Below are 22,685 nucleotides of genomic sequence, written 5' to 3' on the forward strand. Positions count from 1 at the left end.
AAACATGCCATCATAACCCCTTTACTTAAAAAGCCATCCCTGGACCAGAACTGCACTGCTAACTACAGACCTGTCTCTAACCTTCCCTTCATCTCTAAACTCCTGGAACGCCTGGTCCACTCCCGTCTAATCCGCTATCTCTCGGATAACTCTCTTCTCGACCCCTTACAATCTGGTTTTCGCTCTTTACACTCTACTGAAACTGCCCTCACTAAAGTCTCTAATGATTTAATAACAGCTAAATCGAAAGGTCATTGCTCCCTGCTGATTCTACTGGATCTCTCTGCCACATTTGACACTGTGGATCACCAGCTCCTCCTCACTATGCTCCGCTCTATAGGCCTCAAGGACACAGCCCTCTCCTGGTTCTCCTCCTACCTCTCTGACCGCTCCTTCACTGTATCTTTTTCCGGCTCCTCTTCCTCTTCTCGTCCCCTTACTATCGGGGTCCCGCAGGGCTCAGTCCTAGGCCCCCTCCTCTTCTCTTTATACACTGCCCCTATTGGACAAACAATCAGTAGATTTGGGTTCCAGTATCATCTCTATGCTGATGACACCCAATTATACACTTCTTCCCCTGACATCACCCCTACCCTAATTCAAAATACCAAGGATTGTCTGTCTGCTGTCTCTAGCATCATGTCCTCCCTCTATCTGAAACTAAATCTCTCTAAAACTGAACTTCTTGTGTTTCTCCCCTCTACTAACCTCACTCTACCTAACATCGAAATAACCCTGGAGGGTTCAACCATAACTCCCAAGCAGCATGCCCGCTGTCTTGGGGTCATATTCGACACTGAACTTTCCTTTACTCCGTACATCCGATCACTCAAGTCGCTCTTGTCACCTGCATCTTAAAAACATCTCCAGAATCCGACCTTTTCTCACCTTTGAAACTGCTAAGACTCTTACTGTCGCTCTTATTCATTCTCGTCTGGACTACTGCAACTCTCTTCTGATCGGTCTCCCTCTTACCAAACTTTCTCCTCTCCAATCCATCTTGAATGCGGCAGCCAGGGTCATATTTCTGTCCAGCCGCTTCACCGATGCCTCCATCTTGTGCCAGTCATTACACTGGCTACCTATTCGCCACAGGGTCCAGTATAAACTCATCTCTCTCACCCACAAAGCTCTCCACTGTTCTGCACCGCCTTATATCTCCTCTCTCATCTCTGTCTATCGCCCTACATGTGCCCTCCGTTCTACAAATGACCTAAGACTAACATCCCCCGTAATCCGAACCTCGCACCTCCGTCTCCAAGACTTCTCTCGTGCTGCTCCAGCTCTCTGGAATGCACTTCCCCAGACGATCAGACTGATACCTAGCCCTGACCTATTCAAGCGCGCTTTGAAAACCCATCTCTTCAAACAAGCCTACCACATCAACTACTCAGCAAGCTAACTTTGCCCTGTTCCCTCCTTCCAAATATTATTCTGAATCTGCACCCTACTATTCATCTGTCTCCACACCCTTCATGCACATGATAACTGCATTTAATACTTGTCTATTGCACTTAAACACACGGGCTGATGACCGGATCATGCAGCTTTATATGAAAATCCCTATTATAATTGCCAGACCTGAATTAACAAGCATTTCTCACCTACTGTGTCCCGCCATTTCCTTGTAGATTGTAAGCTTGCGAGCAGGGACCTCACTCCTAATGTCACTCTTTGAATTGTCTTAAATTGTATTGAATTTATTGTCTGTACATGTCCCCGCTTAATTGTAAAGTGCTGCGGAATATGTTGGCGCTATATAAATAAAAATTATTATTATTATTTATTATATACACTGTACTAATGCTACTTCTCTTGGGGTTTCCACTACTGGACATCTCCTTGCTTTTGTTATCATATTCTATACCGTGTGTCTCCTTCCACTGCCACTGTAATTAGGCAGCCACACACATTAAATGAACCTGATATTGCTACCAAAATTGATCATTTTCCAAATTTTTTTTTAAAGCAGCTATTGTTTCTTAACTGTCAAAATAAAAACCTAGTATTGCTCCCATAAAAGTGGATAATTTTTGGACAGATTGTTGCTTCTACAATTCACAAACAGCAAGCCTGCTGCTGATCTCAAAACTGGAATTGGAATTGTTTTTAGACAACTTGTTGAAAAATACAAAATTGCTTCTTTTTCCAACAGTAAACGTAATCCTAAAATTGTGATAATTTTTGGGAAAGCTTGTTAAAAAAAGCCATTACTTCACTTGTTTAAAAGCTAAACATGTTTCATTTAACAATTTAAGATTATTCATTTAACAAATAAAAACCTGTTATTATACTCAATTGCCAAAAGCCATGGCTTATTCCAAGAAGTTCTTGTGTATGAATATCGGCAGGGCAGTGATATGCCCCCAGAAGGGTTAAATTTTACAATGCACAAAAATTATGTCAGTGCAACATATTATTAAACAAGCTGTTGGTTACCACTAGTTACCAACCTTATACTTGTAGCCATACATACTGAAGTCACATGAACATTACTAAGGCTGCATGTGTGTTAAATCTCTTAAAAGGGATACAGGAGACTTAGATGTTTACACATCTTTTTGGGCAATTGGAAATTTTGCTATATTACAATTCACGGCAAATCGATTCATTGCAAATCAAATTTTCTTCGAACAATTTGACCAAGCAGGTGAATTCTAAATCAAATTTAAAATGTTTTGACTTAAAGTTTGAAAAGATTCTCATCTTTAGTTCTACAGTTGTGGCCAAAAGTATTGACACCCCTGCAATTTTGTTAGATAATACTCAGTTTCTTTCTGAAAATGATTGCAATCACAAATTCTTTGGTATTATTATCTTCATTTAATTTGTCTTAAATGAAAAAACACAAAAGAGAATGAAGCAAAAAGCAAAACATTGATCATTTCACACAAAACTCCCAAAATGGGCCAGACAAAAGTATTGGCACCCTCAGCCTAATACTTGGTTGCGCAACCTTTAGCCAAAATAACTGCGACCAACCGTTTCCGGTAACCATCAATGAGTTTCTTACAATGCTCTGCTGGAATTTTAGACCACTCTTCTTTGGCAAACTGCTCCAGGTCCCTGATATTAGAAGGGTGCCTTCTCCAAACTGCCATTTTTAGATCTCTCCACAAGTGTTCTATGGGATTCAGGTCTGGACTCATTGCTGGCCATCTTAGAAGTCTCCAGTGCTTTCTCTCAAACCATTTTCTAGTGCTTTTTGAAGTGTGTTTTGGGTCATTGTCCTGCTGGAAGACCCATGACCTCTGAGGGAGACCCAGCTTTCTCACACTGGGCCCTACATTATGCTGCAAAATTTGTTGGTAGTCTTCAGACTTCATAATGCCATGCACACGGTCAAGCAGTCCAGTGCCAGAGGCAGCAAAGCAACCCCAAAATATCAGGGAACCTCCGCCATGCTTGACTGTAGGGACCGTGTTTTTTTCTTTGAATGTCTCTTTTTTTCTCCTGTAAACTCTATGTTGATGCCTTTACCCAAAATGCTCTACTTTTGTCTCATCTGACCAGAGAACATTCTTCCAAAACGCTTTAGGTTTTTTCAGGTAAGTTTTGGCAAACTCCAGCCTGGCTTTTTTATGTCTCGGGGTAAGAAGTGGGGTCTTCCTGGGTCTCCTACCACACAGTCCCTTTTCATTCTGAAGCCGATGGATAGTACAGGTTGACACTGTTGTACCCTCGGACTGCAGGGCAGCTTGAACTTGTTTGGATGTTAGTTGAGGTTCTTTATCCAACATCCGCACAATCTTGTGTTGAAATCTCTTGTCAATTTTTCTTTTCCGTCCACATCTAGGGAGGTTAGCCACAGTGCCATGGGCTTTAAACTTCTTGATGACACTGCGCACGGTAGACACAGGAACATTCAGGTCTTTGGAGATGGACTTGTAGCCTTGAGATTGCTCATGCTTCCTCACAATTTGGTTTCTCAAGTCCTCAGAGAGTTCTTTGGTCTTCTTTCTTTTCTCCATGCTCAATGTGGTACACACAAGGACACAGGACAGAGGTTGAGTCAAATTTAATCCATGTCAACTGGCTGCAAGTGTGATTTAGTTATTGCCAACACCTGTTAGGTGCCACAGGTAAGTTACAGGTGCTGTTAATTACACAAATTAGAGAAGCATCACATGATTTTTCGAACAGTGCCAATACTTTTGTCCACCCTCTTTTTTATGTTTGGTGTGGAATTATATCCAATTTGGCTTTAGGACAATTCTTTTTGTGTTTTTTCATTTAAGACAAATTAAATGAAGATAATAATAACAAAGAATTTGTGTTTGCAATAATTTTTAGGAAGAAACTGAGTATTATCTGACAAAATTGCAGGGGTGTCAATACTTTTGGCCACAACTGTATGACTATTTTCAATGTCAATCTCCAGGCATTATAATAAAGATGGGTGAGCATGTGTTATATGATAGCAACCAGGATTTGTTCTTTGAAGCTGTACTCCACTCTGGTTAATATAAAGGGAACCTGAATTGTTTCAATCCAAAGTAGGCACCAAAAATTGTGACACATTAAGTACAAATTATGTGACTGAAGTTTTCAAGAATTATTTTTATTGGCAGCGGATTAAACTCTGTACTGTCCAGCCATTCAATAGTGTATATGTATTTATTGAGGAACAAAGATAACATAGCTTACAACTGATATTTCTTATAGCTTAAGGCCCCTTTACATTTAGCGATGTACCAGCGATCCCGACCAGCGATATGACCCGGTCAGGATCGCTGGTGCATCGCTAAATGGTCGCTAGTGAGCTCCCACACAGGCAGATCTCACAGCGATGCAGCAGCGATACAGCGGTCGTTACTTACCTTTCAGACGCGGCGATCCTGACATCCTCCCATCCGCCTCCACGCGTCGCTCATCGGTGCCAGCAGGAAGCGCCTGACGAGAAATGGAGCTGCGCGATCTCGCGCGATCAACGACAGACATCGTGGGAGCCGGTCGGAGGTAAGTATCACACATAGCGATATCGCGAGCGATATCGCTGCTGCGTCACCAAATCGGTGATGCTTTAGCGATATTGCTAGCAATATTGCTATGTGTAAAACCCCCTTTAGGATCTTAGCATTTTGTCTGTCAGCTTGTAAAAGTGAAAGTGTGCTCCAGCTACACAAACAGTGAACAGAAACTTCCTGCTTTTTTAACAGTGCTTTACAGACAACAAACATTGCTGGAGACAGAAACTCATGTGCTATTAAACAGTAGTTGATGCAATATATTCAATAATAAGCATTATTCCAAACCCCCCACTCAACAAATACTTAACCTGAGATATCCGGTTGAATCATAGTTGCCATGTGTAAAAGTGCACCCACTGCCTGTCTGTATGTAACAGATGATCTTGTCATAGTGACTGAGCCAATTTTGACCTTAATGACCTAGCCAACTTTTACAATTCTGACCATTGTCAATTTATGTGGTTATAACTCTGGAACACTTCAATGGGTCCCACTGATTCTGATATTGTTTTTTCATAACATATTCTACTTCATGTTAGTGGTAACATTTCTTCGATACAACTTACGTTTATTTGTAAAAAAAACTGATTTTTTTTTAAAAAAAATTAGAAAATGTTGCAATTTTCAAACTCTGAATTCTTGTGTCCTTAAATCAGAGAATTATGTCACACAGGATAGTCAATAAATAGCATTTCCCACATGTCTACTTTACATCAGAACAATTTGAGACTTTTTTTTGTTAGGAAGTTATAAGGGTTAAAAGTTCACCAACAATTTCTCATTTTTACAGCAACATTTGCAAAAACCATTTTTTTTTAGGGACCACATTACATTTCAAGTGACTTTAAGGGGTCTACAGGGGGTACGGAAGTATTCAGACCCCTTTAAATTTTTCACTCTTTGTTTCATTGCAGCCATTTGGTAAATTCTAAAAAGTTCATTTTTTCTCATTAATGTACTCTGCACCCCATCTTGCCTGAAAAAAATAAATGTAGAAATTTTTGCAAATTTATTAAAAAAGAAAAACTGAAATATCACATGGTCATAAGTATTCAGACCCTTTGTTCAGACACTCATATTGAAGTCACATGCTGTCCATTTCCTTGTGATCCTACTTGAGATGGTTCTACTCCATCATTGGAGTCCAGCTGTGTTTAATTAAAATGATAGGACTTGATTTATGAGAGAGGTAAAGAAAAACCCCAAGATCACTGTGGCTGAGCTCCACAGATGCAGTAGGGAGATGGGAGAAAGTTCCACAAAGTCAACTATCACTGCAGCCCTCCACCAGTTGGACCTTTATGGCAGAGTGGCCCAACGGAAGCCTCTCCTCAGAGCAAGACATATGAAATCCTGCTTAGCGTTTGCTAAAAAACACACGAAGGACTCCCAGACTATGAGAAATAAGATTCTCTGGTCTGATGAGATGAAAATTGAACTTTTTGGTGATTTTTTTTCACCACAGTAGAAATAGAATAATAGGGACTGACAGGTCTTCCACTACGCCCAACCCAGCAGATGGACACCCAACCAGGAGTGTTCACATTTAAATAAAGTAGTGGCAGACACTAACAAAGTGGCATCAATTTTATCACAGTATAAATTGTATAATAGGGACTGACAGGTCTTCCACTGCAGCCAACCCAGCAGATGGACACCCAATCAGGAGTGTTCACATTTCCAAAAATTATTGGCAGACACCACCAAATTGGCATCAATTTCACCACAGTATAAATAGTATAATAGGGACCGACAGGTCTTCCACTACACCCAAACCAGCAGATGGACACCCAACCAGGAGTGTTCACATTTACAAAAATTAGTGGCAGACACCACCAAAGTGGCATCAATTTCACCACAGTATAAATAGTATAAGGCTATGTGCGCACGTTGAGTATTTGCTTGCAGAAATTTCTGCAAGGTTTCTGCAACTCTTGGCAGGAAAAAAGGCTGCGGAAAAAAAGTGCGTTTTTGCATGTGTTTTTTTGTGCAGCAATGTATGCTTTTTTGACCTAACTAAAAATATTTAAAAAAAAGTTTTGTGACGTAATTTCTTGGTTCAACCCCACCTTTTTAATGCTGATTCAGTAGCATCAGAATAATGGGATTAGGGCTTGGTGTCAGCAGCTGTCAGCCATATAGGTACTGTCACACTAAGAGATATCGTTAGCAATATCGCTATAACTTGTGACGTTATAGCAATATTGCTAGCGATATCGCTGTGTCTGATACTTACCTACGACCCGCTCCCCCGCTGCTTATCACTGATCGCGCGAGAACGTCCAGGACTGTTTCTCGTCGTCAGCTTCCTGCGGCGCTTCCTGCTGTGACGACGAGCGACGAGCGTGGAGCCGGGCGGGAGGACGCAGGATCGCCTGGTGTGACAGGTAAGTAGCGACCCCGTCCCCAACGATGTCGCTGGTGAGATCTGCCTGTGTGGCAGCTCACTAGCGACCACTTAGCGATGTACCAGCGATCCTGACCGCGTCATATCGCTGGTCGGGATCGCTGGTACATCGCTAAGTGTGACAGTACCTTATATCCTCATTACTAAGCCGTTAAGTAAACACAAACACACACATTGACACCAGCTTGTGTAGGAGCGTTAACAGAACGAATGTACATAGGCTGTAGCCAGGCAGCAACTGTTAATTTTAAAGAAAAAAATGAAAAAAAAATTGCATGGGCTCTCACATACTTTTAATGACCAGCAGAGGGAAAGCTGATGTTAATATTCTGGGATGGAGCCAATAGCCATAAAGGATCTATTAATACAGCCCTCACCAGTTTGCTTAGACTTTACTGTAAAAAACACAAAAATAGAGCTTGGTTTGACACAAGCCGGTAAGCCGGTAAAATGCAACACAAAAACTCAGCAAATCAGCAAGCATTTTTATACCTACGTTTTTTGTTGCGGTTTTGACTGAATCAATTGAAAACAATGGGGGCAGAAACGCAAAAAGAATTGACATGCTGCAGAAAAAAATACACATGTAATATACATGTAAATAAGTACAGAAGTGTACTGATCATGTGCACAACATTTTTGGATTGTTATTGAATTACCCTGCATAAGGATTACATTATGTGCACATAGCCTAATAGGGACCGAAAGGTCTTCCACTACACCCAATCCAGCAAATGGACACCCAACCAGGAGTGTTCACATTTTGAAAAATTATTGGCAGACACCACCAAGTGGCATAAATTTCACATGTGTGAAAACAGTATAAAAGGGACCAACACGTCTTCCTCTACAACCACCATTACTTGTTCATCTTAATGAAAGTTAGGCAGTCTACACTTTCAGGGGACAGCCTGCTGTGCTTATCCATCAGGATACCACCAGCAGCACTGAAAACACGTTCTGAGACAACACTGGCTGCTGGGCATGATAAAACCTCCAAGGCATGTGAGGCAAGCTCAGGCCACTCACCCATTTTGTGTCACGCCGTGCTGACATACTCACCCAGCCATTGCTCCCACGCCACTGCCCCCGCCGCCCGACGGCCACAGCGGTCACCTCTGACAGGCGCGTGGCCGACGGCGTCTCTGCATGCAATGCGCATGCGCCATAAGCCGTGGCCGCGCCTCCCTTCTGCTTCTTGTGCTCCGGCTAAGCCCTGACCTGGAAGCACCCCCTGACCAATGGCAGACCAGACAGGGGAATATCAGGCCGCTTCTCCCTGAGGGAGGCGCCTGACCGTTGTGTTTCCTGGCACACTGGGCCTCACTTCTTCGTGTGCTCTCTGCAGTCTCACTGTTCCTTTCTCGTGTGCTCCCTGCAGCAGCCTCGCAGTCCGGCTATCTATGTCCCCTGCTGTGCTCCAGTCCTGCCTCCGGTTTTCCTGTTCCATCCTGCTCCAGTCCTTCCGTCCTACTCCAGTCCTGCCTCCGGTGTTCCTGTTCCATCCTGCTCCAGTCCTTCCGTCCTACTCCAGTCCTGCCTCCGGTGTGCCTGTTCTATCCTGCTCCAGTCCTTCCATTCTACTCCAGTCCTGCCTCCGGTGTTCCAGTTCCATCCTGCCCCAGTCCTACCGTTCTCCTCTAATCCTGTCTCCTGTGTTCCTGCTCCAGCCATCCCTCCACGTTCCAGTCTACTGTCTTACTCCATTCCTGTCTCCTGTGTTCCAGCTCTGACATATCATCTACACTTGAGTCCCTCCACGTTCCAGTCTACAGTCTTACTCCACTCCTGTCTCCTGTGTTCCAGCTCTGTTCTGTCATCTACACTTCAGTCCCACACTCCTACTCCAGTCCATCCTGAGCCGCCCCTCTCGGTACCGGCTACCGTGATACTCGAACCCCTGGGCCTGCTCCTAACGGTCCCTGTATAGGGGCCAGTTCCACCTGGCAGCTCGCCTGGGGCCCCTCGGTGCCACAGCCCAGAGGGTCCACTCAGGGAGATTCCGGCTCCAGTCCAGCCACGCTAACAGTACGATCAGGCCATGGACTCCGCCGGTACTACTGCTGCTACCCAGAAAGAGTTACTCTTCCTGCGGGAGAATCAGGGACGCATTATGTCTGTCATGAAGCCTATGGACACCCTTTTGTCGGCCCTGCAGGTGGCCAATCCTGGAACTGCCAATCTACTGACCAGTCTTCAACAGGAGATGGGCCAACAACAAGATACTCAAGCCCATATTTTGTCTTACATGGCCTCCTTTGATAGCCGCTTGTCGGTCCTCCAGTCTGCCGCCGCAACTCCGACTCCTCGACTCCTGTCAGCTCTCCCGACACCCCGCCTCGCCAAACCACCTCGCTTCACTGGGGATCCCAAGCTCTGCAGGGGGTTCTTAAATCAGTGTAGCCTCCACTTTGAATGGTTGCCGCAGCAATATCCCTCTGACCAGGCCAAAGTAGCCTTTATTATGTCCCACCTGGAGGGCTAGGCCCTGTCCTGGTTGAATCCTCTCTAGGAACGTGACAATCCCGTTGTCTCAAGTCTTCCAGTTTACTTGGATACTTTTTGCAGGGTCTTCGATGAGCCGGGTCGGTTAGCTGCTCTCACCGAGTCACTCTTTAACCTACATCAGGGTTCTCTCACAGTAGGACAGTACTGTATGCTATCCGCTTTCTCCTCCGAGCTCGGCTGGAATAATACGGCTTTGGTAGGGGCGTTCTGGCGCCGTCTTTCAGGCAGAATAAAAGATGAACTCGCAGGTCGAGATACCCCAACCACCTTAGAGGACCTTATCTTGCTGGCTACCCGCATTGACCTACGCTTCCAGGAGCACGATCGGGAGTCAACGAGGGACTGGAGGTCCACCAGGCCAGCTCCCCTTCTCACCCGTTCTGCTAGTCCTCATTTGGCTGGGTCCCCTTCTTCCTCCTTGCTCGAGTCCATGCAGATAGACCCCCTCAAGTTGGCCGAGTTGCGTCAGCAAGAGAGGCGGGCACAAGGTCTGTGCCTTTATTGTGGAGGTTCATCACACTATATCCGCACCTGTCCTAAGAGACAGGGAAACTCCTCCACCTAGGTCAGGTAAGAGAGGCCTCCCTAGGTGATGATGATCCCTCTCAACCTCTTACTATTTCTGTTCTTTTGCTTTTAGGGGAGAGATGTGGGTCCGAGGTGGCCTACGTGGACTCGGGCTCGTCAGGTAACTTCATTCGGCCAGAAGAAGTGGACAAATACCAAATTCCCGTGGTTGCTCTATTTAACCCTCTCCAGATTGCCGTGGTGGATGGCAAACCGCTACAGGTGACCGTTACCTTGTCACTGAAGAAGTGCAGTTGCAAGTCGGTGCCTTACATCGAGAGAAGATAGCCTTTTACGTTTTGCCTAAGCTCTCCCACGTCATTCTACTCGGTCTCCCATGGTTAAGGGCTCATCAGCCTGTTTTCGACTGGTCTTCTGGGGAGATACTCCGCTGGGGGCACCCATGAGAAGCTTGCTGTTTGCCTCCTGTTCACCGGGTGGCCATTCCTTCGGCTACCCACAGACCTTCCTAGTCTCCCTCCAGCCTACAGTTCCTATACCGATGTCTTTGATAAGAAGGAAGCAGAGGTCCTTCCTCCACACCGGCCTTTTGACTGCTCAATTGAACTTGTTCCCGGTTCAACCTCCCCAAAGGGCAGAATCTACCCCCTGTCTCCTACTGAGACCACAGACATGTCTGAATACATCCGGGAGAACCTCGCCAAAGGCTTTATATGGAAATCCTCTTCGCCCGCGGGAGCCGGGTTTTTCTTCGTCAAAAAGGACGGAACTCTACGCCCGTGCATTGACTGTAGGGGCTTGAATGAGATTACCATCAAGAACAGGTACCCTCTTCCACTCATTCTGGAGTTGCTTCACCGTCTCAGAGGGGCCTGGGTCTTCTCCAAGCTGGACATTAGAGGAGCCTATAATCTGGTCCGTATCCGTGCTGGAGACGAGTGGAAGAAGGCTTTCAACACTTGAGACGGCCATTACGAGTACCTGTGTTTCAAGAGTTCGTCAATGAGATCTTCCGGGACCTCTTGTACTCCTGTGTGGTTGTGTACTTGGACGACATCCTCGTCTTCTTGCCGGATCACTCGTCCCATAGAAAGAGTGTCAACTTGGTGTTACAGCGTCTTCGGGAGAACCGCCTGTATGCGAAGATAGAGAAATGTCTCTTTTCGAACAGACCTCTCTGCCGTTTCTGGGATACATTATCTCCGACGCTGGACTGAGGATCGACCCCGAAAAGTTGTCTGCCATTCTCAAATGGCATCGCCCCGTCGGAGTAAGGGTGATACAACGATTTCTCGGATTCGCCAATTATTACCGGCAATTCATCTCTCACTTTTCTGCAATCACAAGACCTATTTCTGCTCTCACCCATAAAGGGACTACTCCCAAAGATTGGCCTCCGGAGGCTGAGGCCTTTCTGACCCTAAAACGGGCTTTCTCCACGGCTCCGGTCCTGCATCGCCCGGAGAGCAACCGACCTTTTGTACTCGAGGTGGACACTTCCTCGACAGGTGCTGCGGCAGTATTGTCCCAGAGATCCGCCTCCGGTCGTCTGCACCCTTGTGGCTTCTTCTTTAAGGCCTTTTCTCCATCTGAGTGTAACTACTCGATAGGCGACCGGGAGCTTCTGGCCATCAAGTTGTCCTTGGAGTAATGGCGTCACCTCGTGGAGGGAGCTGTCCATCCCTTTGTCATCTTCTCGGATCACAAGAATCTTGCCTATCTCCAGTCTGCCCAGAGACTCAACCCTTGTCAGGCCAGATGGTCCTTATTTTTCGCCATATTTGACTTTGAGCTCCGTTTCCTTCCCGCAACAAAAATACCAAAGCCGACGCTCTGTCCAGGGTCTTCCAGCCACACGAAACCACGGAGGAACCCTTGCATATCATTGACCCCACTAGGATCATCACAGTGGCTCCAGTGAACTGACTTGCTCCTCCTCCTGGCAAAATGCTTGTGCCTGAGAACCTCAAGCAAAAAGTCCTCCTATGGGGGCACTCCTCCAAATTGGCCGGCCATGCCGGGACTAAGAAGACCCTGGATCTCATTGCGCGTCACTACTGGTGGCCCACGCTTCACCAAGATGTACTCGATTTTGTGGCTTCTTGTCCATCCTGTGCAAAAAACAAAGTGCCACGAAGACCTCCGTCCAGCTTGTTGCTGCCATTGCCCGTCCCTGCGGTCCCTTGGGAAAACATTGCCATGGATTTCATCACCGACCTACCCTGTTCTTCTGGCTGCACAGTCATCTTGGTGGTGGTGGATCATTTTTCCAAGATAGCCCACTTCGTCCCTTTGCCTGGTCTCGCCTCGGCTCCGGAGCTGGCCAAAGTCTTCATCCACCAAATCTTCAGACTCCATGGACTACCTCAACGCATTGTGTCTGACCAAGGGGTTCAGTTCACCCCCAAGTTCTGGCGATCACTTTGTAAGCTCATGAACGTTTCCCTTGACTTCTCCTCGGGCTACCATCCACAGTCCAACGGGCAGGTGGAGCATACCAACCAGACATTCACTGGGTACCTACGTCATTTCTCCAACGCCCACCAGAACGATTGGGTTGACTTACTTCCCTGGGCGGAGTTCGCGTACAACAACCATGCTGGCGAGTCCTCTGCAAAGTCTCTGTTTTTCATTGTGTTCAGCAGACATCCTCGTGTTCCCCTTCCGATAACCCATGCCTCCGAGGTACCCACAGCCAACGCTTTGTCCTCCGAATTTTCCAAGATTTGGGCCGAGACCAACACGTCACTCCAGAGGTCCGCTGATCGGATGAAGAATTATGCCGACAAGAAGAGATTGGATCCTCCACCCTATCATGTTGGAGACAAGGTCTGGCTCTCGTCCAAATTCATCTGGTTGAAACTGCCCTCCTACAAGTTGGGGCCACGCTATATCGGTCCGTTTGAAATTCTTGGATGTATCAACGAAGTCGCCTACAAATTGAGGTTGCCTGCATCGCTCTGGGTCCCGAATACCTTCCACGTCTCTCTCCTCAAACCTGTGGTGCTGAATCACTTCCATTCCTTGCCTGATTCCGGTCCTCAGCCGGTGGGTGTCGAAGAAGTCTTTGAAGTGGAGGACATTATCGCCATGAAAAAGGTTAGAGGTAGGACATTTTTTCTTGTTGACTGGAAGGGCTTTGGTCCTGAGGAGAGATCCTGGCAACCTTGGGAGAATATCAATGCTCCCCGTATCCATTTAGAAATTTCTTGCTAATCTCCGGGGAGGGCAGCTTAGGGGAGGGGGTACTGTCACGCCATGCTGACATACTCACCCAGCCTCCACTCCCACGCCGTTTCTGCATACTCACCCGGCCATCGCTCCCACGCCACAGCCCCCCGCCGCCCGACGGCCACGGCGGTCACCTCTGACAGGCGCGCAGCCGACGGCATCTCTGCATGCAATGCGCATGTGCCATAAGCTGTGGCCGCGCCTCCCTTCTGCTTCTTGTGCTCCGGCTATGCCCTGTCCCGGAAGCACCCCCTGACCAATGGCAGACCAGACAGGGGCATATCAGGCCACTTCCCCCTGAGGGAGGCGCCTGATCATTGTGTTTCCTAGCACACTGGGCCTCGCTTCATCGTGTGCTCTCTGCAGTCTCACTGTTCCTTTCTTGTGTGCTCCCTGCAGCAGCCTCGCAGTCCAGCTATCCGTGTCCCCTGCTGTACTCCAGTCTTGCCTCCGGTGTTCCTGTTCCATCCTGCTCCTGTCCTGCCATCCTACTCCAGTCCTGCCTCCGGTGTTCCTGTTCCATCCTGCTCCAGTCCTTCCGTCCTACTCCAGTCCTGCCTCCGGTGTTCCTGTTCCATCCTGCTCCAGTCCTGCTGTCCTACTCCAGTCCTGCCTACGGTGTTCCTGTTCCATCCTGCTCCAGTCCTGCCGTCCTACTCCAGTCCTGCCTCAGGTGTTCCTGTTCCATCCTGCTCCAGTCCTGCCATCCTACTCCAGTCCTGCCTCCGGTGTTCCTGTTCTATCCTGCTCCAGTCCTTCCGTCCTACTCCAGTCCTGCCTCCGGTGTTCCATTTCCATCCTGCCCCAGTCTTTCTGTCCTCCTCTAATCCTGTCTCCTGTGTTCCTGCTTCAGCCATCCCTCCACCTTCCAGTCTACTGTCTTACTCCATTCCTGTCTCCTGTGTTCCAGCTCAGTCCTGTCATCTACACTTCAGTCCCACACTCCTACTCCAGTCCATCCTGAGCCTCCCCTCTCGGTACCGGTTACCATGGTACTCGAACCCCTGGGCCTGCTCCTAACGGTCCCTGTATAGGGGTCGGTTCCACCTGGCAGCTTGCCCGGGGTCCCTCGGTGCCACGACCCAGAGGGTCCACTTCTGGAGATTCCGGCTCCTCCAGCCATGCTAACATTTTGGAAGACAAAAATGTGAAAGAGTCCAAACACTCCCTGATGGTATTGATATTCAGTTCTAGAAACTACGGCACCATCGTCTTCATTTGTTCACCACATGTAAGACTTGGACTCTGTTGTGCTGGTGCACAAGCTGGTCTAAAAAAAAGTGTAGAAGAACTCACAGAAGTTGCTTCTTCCACTAATACTACTGCTGCTAATGTTTTGGTGTTGACGAATTTACGTGCTGGACATTGAAAATATAGAACTGTGATGCCCACTGCGTGATTCACTGCTGTCTTGGGGAAAACTTCTCTTAAGGTTGTGTAAAAGTCTGTTTTGATACTCCAGCATTCACGAGTCCCTTTCCAGGGTGGGAAGCATCTGGCAAAATTTGGCTTTATAGCGTGGATCTAACAGAGTAGCAACCCAGTAGTCAGCACTATTTCTAATCATAACTATAGGGGGATCATGTTGCAGATAGGGCAGCAAGAAGGCACTCATATGTCGGGCTCTACCATGAGGTCCAAGCCCATGCTGTATTAGTAGTTGTGCAACACTGATGCTTGTTTCCTCCGTCCCCTCCCGCCAACCACGAACAACAGAGAAGGGATGATAATTCTCTTTATCTCCTGACAGTTGCTTGCCCATTACCTCTTCCTCCTCCATTTTTTCCACAGATCTTGCACCTTCAGTAAGAGTTTGTTATCATCAGCCCACCTCAATCGCAGTAATCCACCCACCCTTGGCAGTTGCCTGTGTGACGACAGTCTGGGACTTTGAGACAATGTTATCCCTTCCGCATCCTCCTCTGCTTCCTCCTCTTCCTCTGGGACCACCACCTCCTTCTGCAGGCTATTCAAAGTCTGCTCCAGCATATAGATGACCGGAGTAGTGATGCTGATGACGGCATCGTCAGCGCTAACCATCTTAGTAGCCATTTCAAAACTGTGCAGAAGGATGCAGAGGTCCTTAGTCTGTGCCCACTCTGTAAACGTGATATGTGCCACATCCATACTGCGTTGGCCCAGGCTATACGACATGACATACTGCGTCAGGGCTCGTTGCTGCTGCCAAAGTCGCTGTAACGTGCAGAGTGTAATTCTACCATGTTGGCAAATCGCATATCAACCTGTTAGCTGGCATGGACAAAGACCACTGTATCCATGCAAGTCGATGACCTGAGGGGTGCGAACAGCAGAAGTGAGCATACAGCTTCCGTGCTTTCTGCAGCAGCTCACCCAGACTAGGATAGTGGCAGAAAAAACATGGCACCACCAGGTTAAGGACGTGAGAGATACAAGGCACGTTTGTGAGCTTTCCTTACCATAGGGCTGACACCAGGTTTGCACTGCTATCGGACACGGCCTTCCCTGGATGCAGGTTCAGCAAAGACAGCTATTGCTCAAACTCGGCCTCGAGAGCTGTCCACAACTCTTCAGCTGTATGACTGCGATCTCCAAGACATATCAATTTTAACACTGCCTGATTGTGGTGAGCCCTGGCTGCGCAATACGGAGGTGGTGGTGATTCACTCTGCACTGTCTCATTAAGGCAGAGGTTGAGGGTGCAGGAAGAGACCCTAGAGGAGATAGAGGAGGAGGCAGAATCAGTGAAGGAAGTGTTAAATATAGAGGTTTAACCTGCAAGCCTTGGGGATTCCAAGAGTTGTGGAGCAGCGCCTGCCCCCACAGCCACCAGAGTCACCCAGTGCCCAGTCAGCAAGATGTAATGCCCTTGGCCATGCTTACTCGATCAAGTGTCTGTGGTGAAATGCACCCTAGCAGACATAGATATAGTCAAGGAACAGGTGATGATGTCTGCTACTTTCTGGTGTAGCGCAGGCACAGCTTTATTAGAAAAGTAATTGTGACTGGGCAACTTTTTGTGACACAAAAACAGCAGGCATGTCCACTTTCGTAACAGTTGAGAGTCTCTCACTCTCCCCGACTGTAGGGGGTAAACAAGTAGAGCTTCTGTGACTGGAGACCTGTGTGCGAACACTTGGCATGGTAACGGAGAAAGAAGAAGCAGCAGATGGAGTTGATGGGATTACCGGTGGACGGTGAGGCCTGCTAGTCTGCATTTTGAGATTCCCACACTAAGGCATATGGATCACGCATGTGCAGGTTCATGCATGTAGTTAACAAATTATTGCAATTTTTGCCTCTACTGAGTTTTTTTTGGAAACTTGGCAGATAACATGAGTTGGGTCATCATTTGTGGTGTTGAAAAAAGGCCATGGCTTGGCAACTCTTGCCGCCCCTGCAAACTGCACACTTGTGCCAGGTGCAGGCAACAGCCAGAGTTGGGGCTGAGGATGCAGTGCTTGTCATAGATGCATGGTGTCTGTGTGGGAAGCCACAACATAACCTCCTCGTCTTCCTCCTCCACCTCCTCTGCTGAGCTACTTAGCTGCGTACCTCTGGGTTCACATCAAGTGGGATCTACAAAATCATCATCCTCTCTTTTCTCACACTCCTCACACTGAGAGCAACCCGCCTTCTCTTCCTGCCCTGACAGAACAGTACATTTTGCGTACACCTCTGCTATCTGAGTCTCATTAGCATCACCTCCACCCCCTGTGGTTAACGTCTGAATTCGAAACATGAAAAAATTTTGGCAGTCGATGCAGATACTTTCCTCATCCAGATTCTGTGAATCTTTGGAGCAGACCTCTGTTGCTCATGGAATAGAATGTGTGAACAGCTCTTCAGAATATCCTATCTGTTTCCCCATAATCAGTTAGGCATTTGGAAATTTGTGATGCAGGGGGAAACCAGGGTAATTTGGGTACCACCTCTTCGGATTGTACAATGTGTGTGATGTTAAGGTGGAGGAAGAGGAGGAGAGGCCACTTGATGCAGCGCTTGCCATCTACTGGACCACATGCTCTTTCTGGCCCTCATCTACAAGGTGTACTGCTGTGCGGCTGCCAAAGAAAGGGAGTGGAGTTGCCAGTCCAGTAACAGATGTTGTCATTGGTCTTTGCATAGAACAAGACTGTGTTTGTTCAATTGAGCTTTCCTTAACATCAACACCTAACCCATATACACGTTGAACACCAAGCCTATTCCCCTTTCCACCACAACCTCGCTTTTTCCCACTCATGTATGTACCCTTCCCCTCTTGTAACCTGCTGTTTCACAACCTAAGGGTCCCGTTTCACATAGCGACGCACCAGCGATCCCGACAACGATGCGACCTGTAGGGAATGCTGGTGCGTCGCTACATGGTCGCTAGTAAGCTGCCAAACAGGTAGCTCTCTTTAATGACGCACCAGCGATCCCGACAACGGTACGACCTGATAAGGATCACTGGTGCATTGTCACACAGCATCCATTCTGAACGATTCCAGCCTGCATCCCTGAGTTCTGCGTCGCCAACGAGGTCACTTGTCGGCTTCAAACACAACGATGCATGCTGGCCAGCGGGACATCGATGATGAAAAATGGCCCAGGACATTCGAGCACAATCAGCGATATCCAGCGGGGGGCCAGTCGCCGCTATGTGTCACATGTAGCGAGATCGCTGGTGAGTTCGCTGTTGCGTCACAAAATCGGTGACGCATCAGCGATCTTGCTAGCGATCTCGCTATGTGAGACGGGACCTTTAGTCCCACACCTGTCAGTCACCTGTCACTAAGTAAGCAATCACTATTTATTTTCTTAAATAGTGTGCCTGAACAACACTGTTATACCTAACGATTTTTAAGAGGAAATGTGGCCTTCAGATTTCTGACCACTGAAACAAAATTTTATCACAAGCAAATTAGATTAGCAAATTGGCTTCCTGGCTGCACCCCAATATTAGGCCTAAGAATTTTTAAGTGGAAATATTGCCTTCTGATTTCTCACTGAAACACAGTTTTAACACAAACAATTTGGATTTACAGATGGGGCCTCCTGAGACAGCAACACAGTTTTAGCACAATCTAGTTGGATGCTGAAAGATCGAATTCACACAGGAAAGGATTCTATCTAAATGACAAGTTCAACTGCAGCAGGAGCGACCTCTCTGCACTGTGACACTGAGAAAATGGCGCCAGCAAAACAAGGTGTCCGCTTTTTATATGGCCAGGTACATGTGACTTCGGCAGCCAATCACAGAAGACCTTGTGTCATGACGTTGTGGATGGGTTGTGCGCCCTGAGCTGCCGGAATATACACACATTAAGTTATAAAAGAAAAAAAAATTACACTCCGCAGCTCTGACCTAGACATCCACCCTCCACTCACCACTATCCTAGCCAAAGTCATAACAAATGCATTAGTAGAAACGCGATGATTTACCAAACTGTAACCGAATTTTGCCTACTTTACGTAGAAATGCTGGTGAAACCGAACACGAATCTGAATTTGAGATTCATCGCTAATCATAACTTAGAAGTAAAGCATCTGACACGGTGGGGCTTGGATGAACAGAGAGCATGAGTATTTTAGGCAACTAAGTTGCATTTGAACAGTGAAGAATGATATATTTTTCATGTTAGCAAGCTAAAATTAAGACAGCTTGTTTCTGGGAAAAACAAACGTACTTAAACCGAAAACTAAAGGAAAAGTATAAAATTGACTAACTATCTATAAACATTTTGAAATTAGTTTAACCAGTAGAGTAGTCTAAAGGCCCCGTCACACACAGCAAGATCGCTAGCAAGATCACTGATTTTGTGACGCCACAGCAATCTCGCTAGTGATCTTGCTGTGTGTGGCACGCATCAGCGACCGGCCCCCTGCCGGGTATCGCTGATCGTGCCGTTTTTTCATCGTTGGTATCCCACTGGCCAGCACGCATTGCTGCATGTGGCAGCGGGAGAGCAACGATCAGTGATGCTGGGAGCTAGTATTCAACGTAAACAGCGGGTAACTAAGAGCCGCACGGCATGGGTTCCCCTTATTTCTGCTAACCAGCCAGACAAAACTCACAGCTGGAGGCTTTCTAATATCACTTTTTACTAAGTGTACTTTTGTCCCCTCCTTTTTACATGTTTATTAGGACTTGATCCTCTTTTCTGTGGTGGTGTTTTGTGGCTGCCTCTGACATCATAGAACCTGTGCATGCAACTTTGCACTTATATTTGGGCTCTTTGATACCTTTTTTAGCCACTCACACTATTGTTATGAGATGGTATTGATCTATTACATTGGGCAAAGTGCAATAATAATAATTTTTTACAAAAACTAGTAATGAGAGGGATTATTTGCTTATATCTATAGCTTCTGTGCATGGAAATATTTTTTTTTATATATTTTTTGATCTATCTACCCGTCAGTAGGCTATCCATCTGGATATCATAATTATTATTCAGAAGCTGATCTGTTTGTTCTATTGGTTCTGGGTTATTCACTTATATGATGCCTTATCCATGTATTTGTCGTGTTCTCTTATACAGTATGTGTCTTTTTTGCTACAATTATAATATTTATGATATTTAAATAGTTCTGGACTCCATTTATTCCCCCTTTTTTTCATAGTTTTTTGGAGTCGTCTCTATTGCAAAAAAAATTTTGAGGCATATTTAGGTATTTACAGATGATGGATTGAAAATGTCTTTTTGAAGTATCTTTTTCATTCTTATGTAAAAATGTAAAATCTGGGGTTAAAACAAAATTTTGTTGTTAAAAATGTAGTTATTTTTTCTTCACTGCACAATGGAATAAAATTCTGTGACACACTCATGATGTCAATATGATCACTGCACCCCTAGAAGTGTAGTTTGTAAAATGAGGTCACTTAGGCCGGTTTCACATTAGCGCTTTTTCAGCGCGCGCACGGCCGGGGGTAGCTCCGCCCCCGAGCCGGCTCTCTGCCCGGCGTGCCCGCCCCTTGCTTGTAGCGCCGCCTACTAGCGGACAGCGGCGCCTGCGATCGGCGCACCCTATCTTTAGCATAGGGTGCGCAGATCGTGCGCAGGCCGTGCGCTAGTTGCGCTTTGACCTGCGCTGCGCACTTTTGACGGTACGCCGTGCGCGCCAAAATCCGAAAAGTTTGATTTTGGCGCGCACGGCGCACCGTCAAAAGTGCGCAGCGCAGGTCAAAGCGCAACTAGCGCACGGCCTGCGCACGATCTGCGCACCCTATGCTAAAGATAGGGTGCGCCGATCGCAGGCGCCGCTGTCCGCTAGTAGGCGGCGCTACAAGCAAGGGGCGGGCACGCCGGGCAGAGAGCCGGCTCGGGGGCGGAGCTACCCCCGGCCGTGCGCGCGCTGAAAAAGCGCTAATGTGAAACCGGCCTTATGGGAGGTTATGCTGTTCTGGCACCTCATGGACTCTCCCAGTGGGTCATGGCACCTGCAAACCATAACAGAAAAATCTGGCAATCCTTGTCTTCTGAGCTTTGCACTGTGCCTTAAAAATATTTCCCGATTACATGTAGGTTATTGGTGCACTCAGGAAAAAATGGACCACAGTTTATTGTAAAAAATTTCCTATTGGCCCTTGGAAAAATTAAAAATTGGTGCTTTTAGTGGTAAAAATGTAATTTAATCTTTCTTCATCGCTCAGTGGTATAAAATTCTGTGAGACACATGTGGTGTTAATATGATCACTGAACCCTTAGATTAATTAATTGGGGAGTGTAGTTTGGAAAATGAGTTCACGTATAGGGGGTTTCTGTTGTTCAGGCACCTCAAGTGTTCTGCCAATGTGACATGACACCTTCAAACCATTCCAGCAAAATCTGAACACCACTATGGTGCCTCTTCCCTTCTGAGCTTTGCACTGTGCATCAAAAGTAGTATTCCCCCACACAAGGGGTATTGCATACTCAGAAGAAATTGCACAACAAATTGTATGGTGCAATTTTTCCTGTTACCCTTATGGAAATGCAAAATTTGGGGCCAAAATAAGATTTTTGTGGGGGAAAATGTGTTTTTTTATTTTCACGTCCCAATGTTATAAAGTTCATGTGAAGCACCTGTGGGTTCAAGGTGCTCACCACACATCTAAATACATTCCTTGAGTCACTTGTGGGGGGTTTCCATTATTTAGGCACATCAGGGGCTCTCCAAATGGGGCATGATGTCCGCTATTGATTCCAGGAAATGTAACATTCAAAAAGTCAAATGACACTCCTTCCCTTCCGAGCCCTGCCGTGCACTTAAACAGTGGTTTTCTCCCTCATATGGGGTAACGGTGTACTCAAGAGAAATTGCACTACAAAATCTAGATCAGTTCCCTGAGGGGTCTAGTTTCCTAAATCGTGTCACTTGTGGGGGATTTCACTGTTTAGGTACATCAGAGGCTCTCCAAACTTGACATGACATCTGCCAATTGTTCCAGCAAATTTTGCATGCAAAAAAGTCAAATGGCGCTCCATCCTTTCCAAGCTCTGCCATGCGCCCAAACTGTTTTTTTCTCCCTCATATGGGGTATCTGCATGCTCAGGAGAAAATACACAAATTCTGGGGTCTATTTTTTCCTGTTACCCTTGTCAAAATAAATAAATTTGCAAATAAATTTTTTGTGGAAAAAAATTACTGTTCATTTTTTTCCACATTACAAAAATTCCTGTGAAGCATGTAAAGGGTTAATAATCTTCTTGAATGTGGTTTTGAGCACCTTGAGGGGTGCAGTTTTTAAAATTGTGTGGCCTATTTTCCGGAGTGAGTTGCTATACTATCATAACATTATCACAAGTCCCATCCATTTTGTGTGCTTAGAAGCCATTATGGTAGGTAGGTGTCAGATATCAAGTGGCAACAGCATGTGTTATCCGCCACTACACAGCTTTTACTCCACGCAAAACAGTCTTCTGTGCCTAAGGTAAATTTACCTGATTGTTTCGATGAGTACTGAAGTAAGTTTTCTAGCTTTCTTTCTTCATGTAAGTTGAATTTTCATCTTCGCCATGCCTTATCCAGAGGAGAAAGTCAACACGTAGGCATTGTTCTGTCGTTGCTCCGCTAGAGATCTTCAGGCTTGCAGGCTT

Source organism: Dendrobates tinctorius, unplaced genomic scaffold (genome assembly GCF_039654945.1).
Source record: "Dendrobates tinctorius isolate UK_male_01 unplaced genomic scaffold, ASM3965494v1 ptg000011l, whole genome shotgun sequence".
In the NCBI taxonomy this organism is placed as follows: domain Eukaryota; kingdom Metazoa; phylum Chordata; class Amphibia; order Anura; family Dendrobatidae; genus Dendrobates; species Dendrobates tinctorius.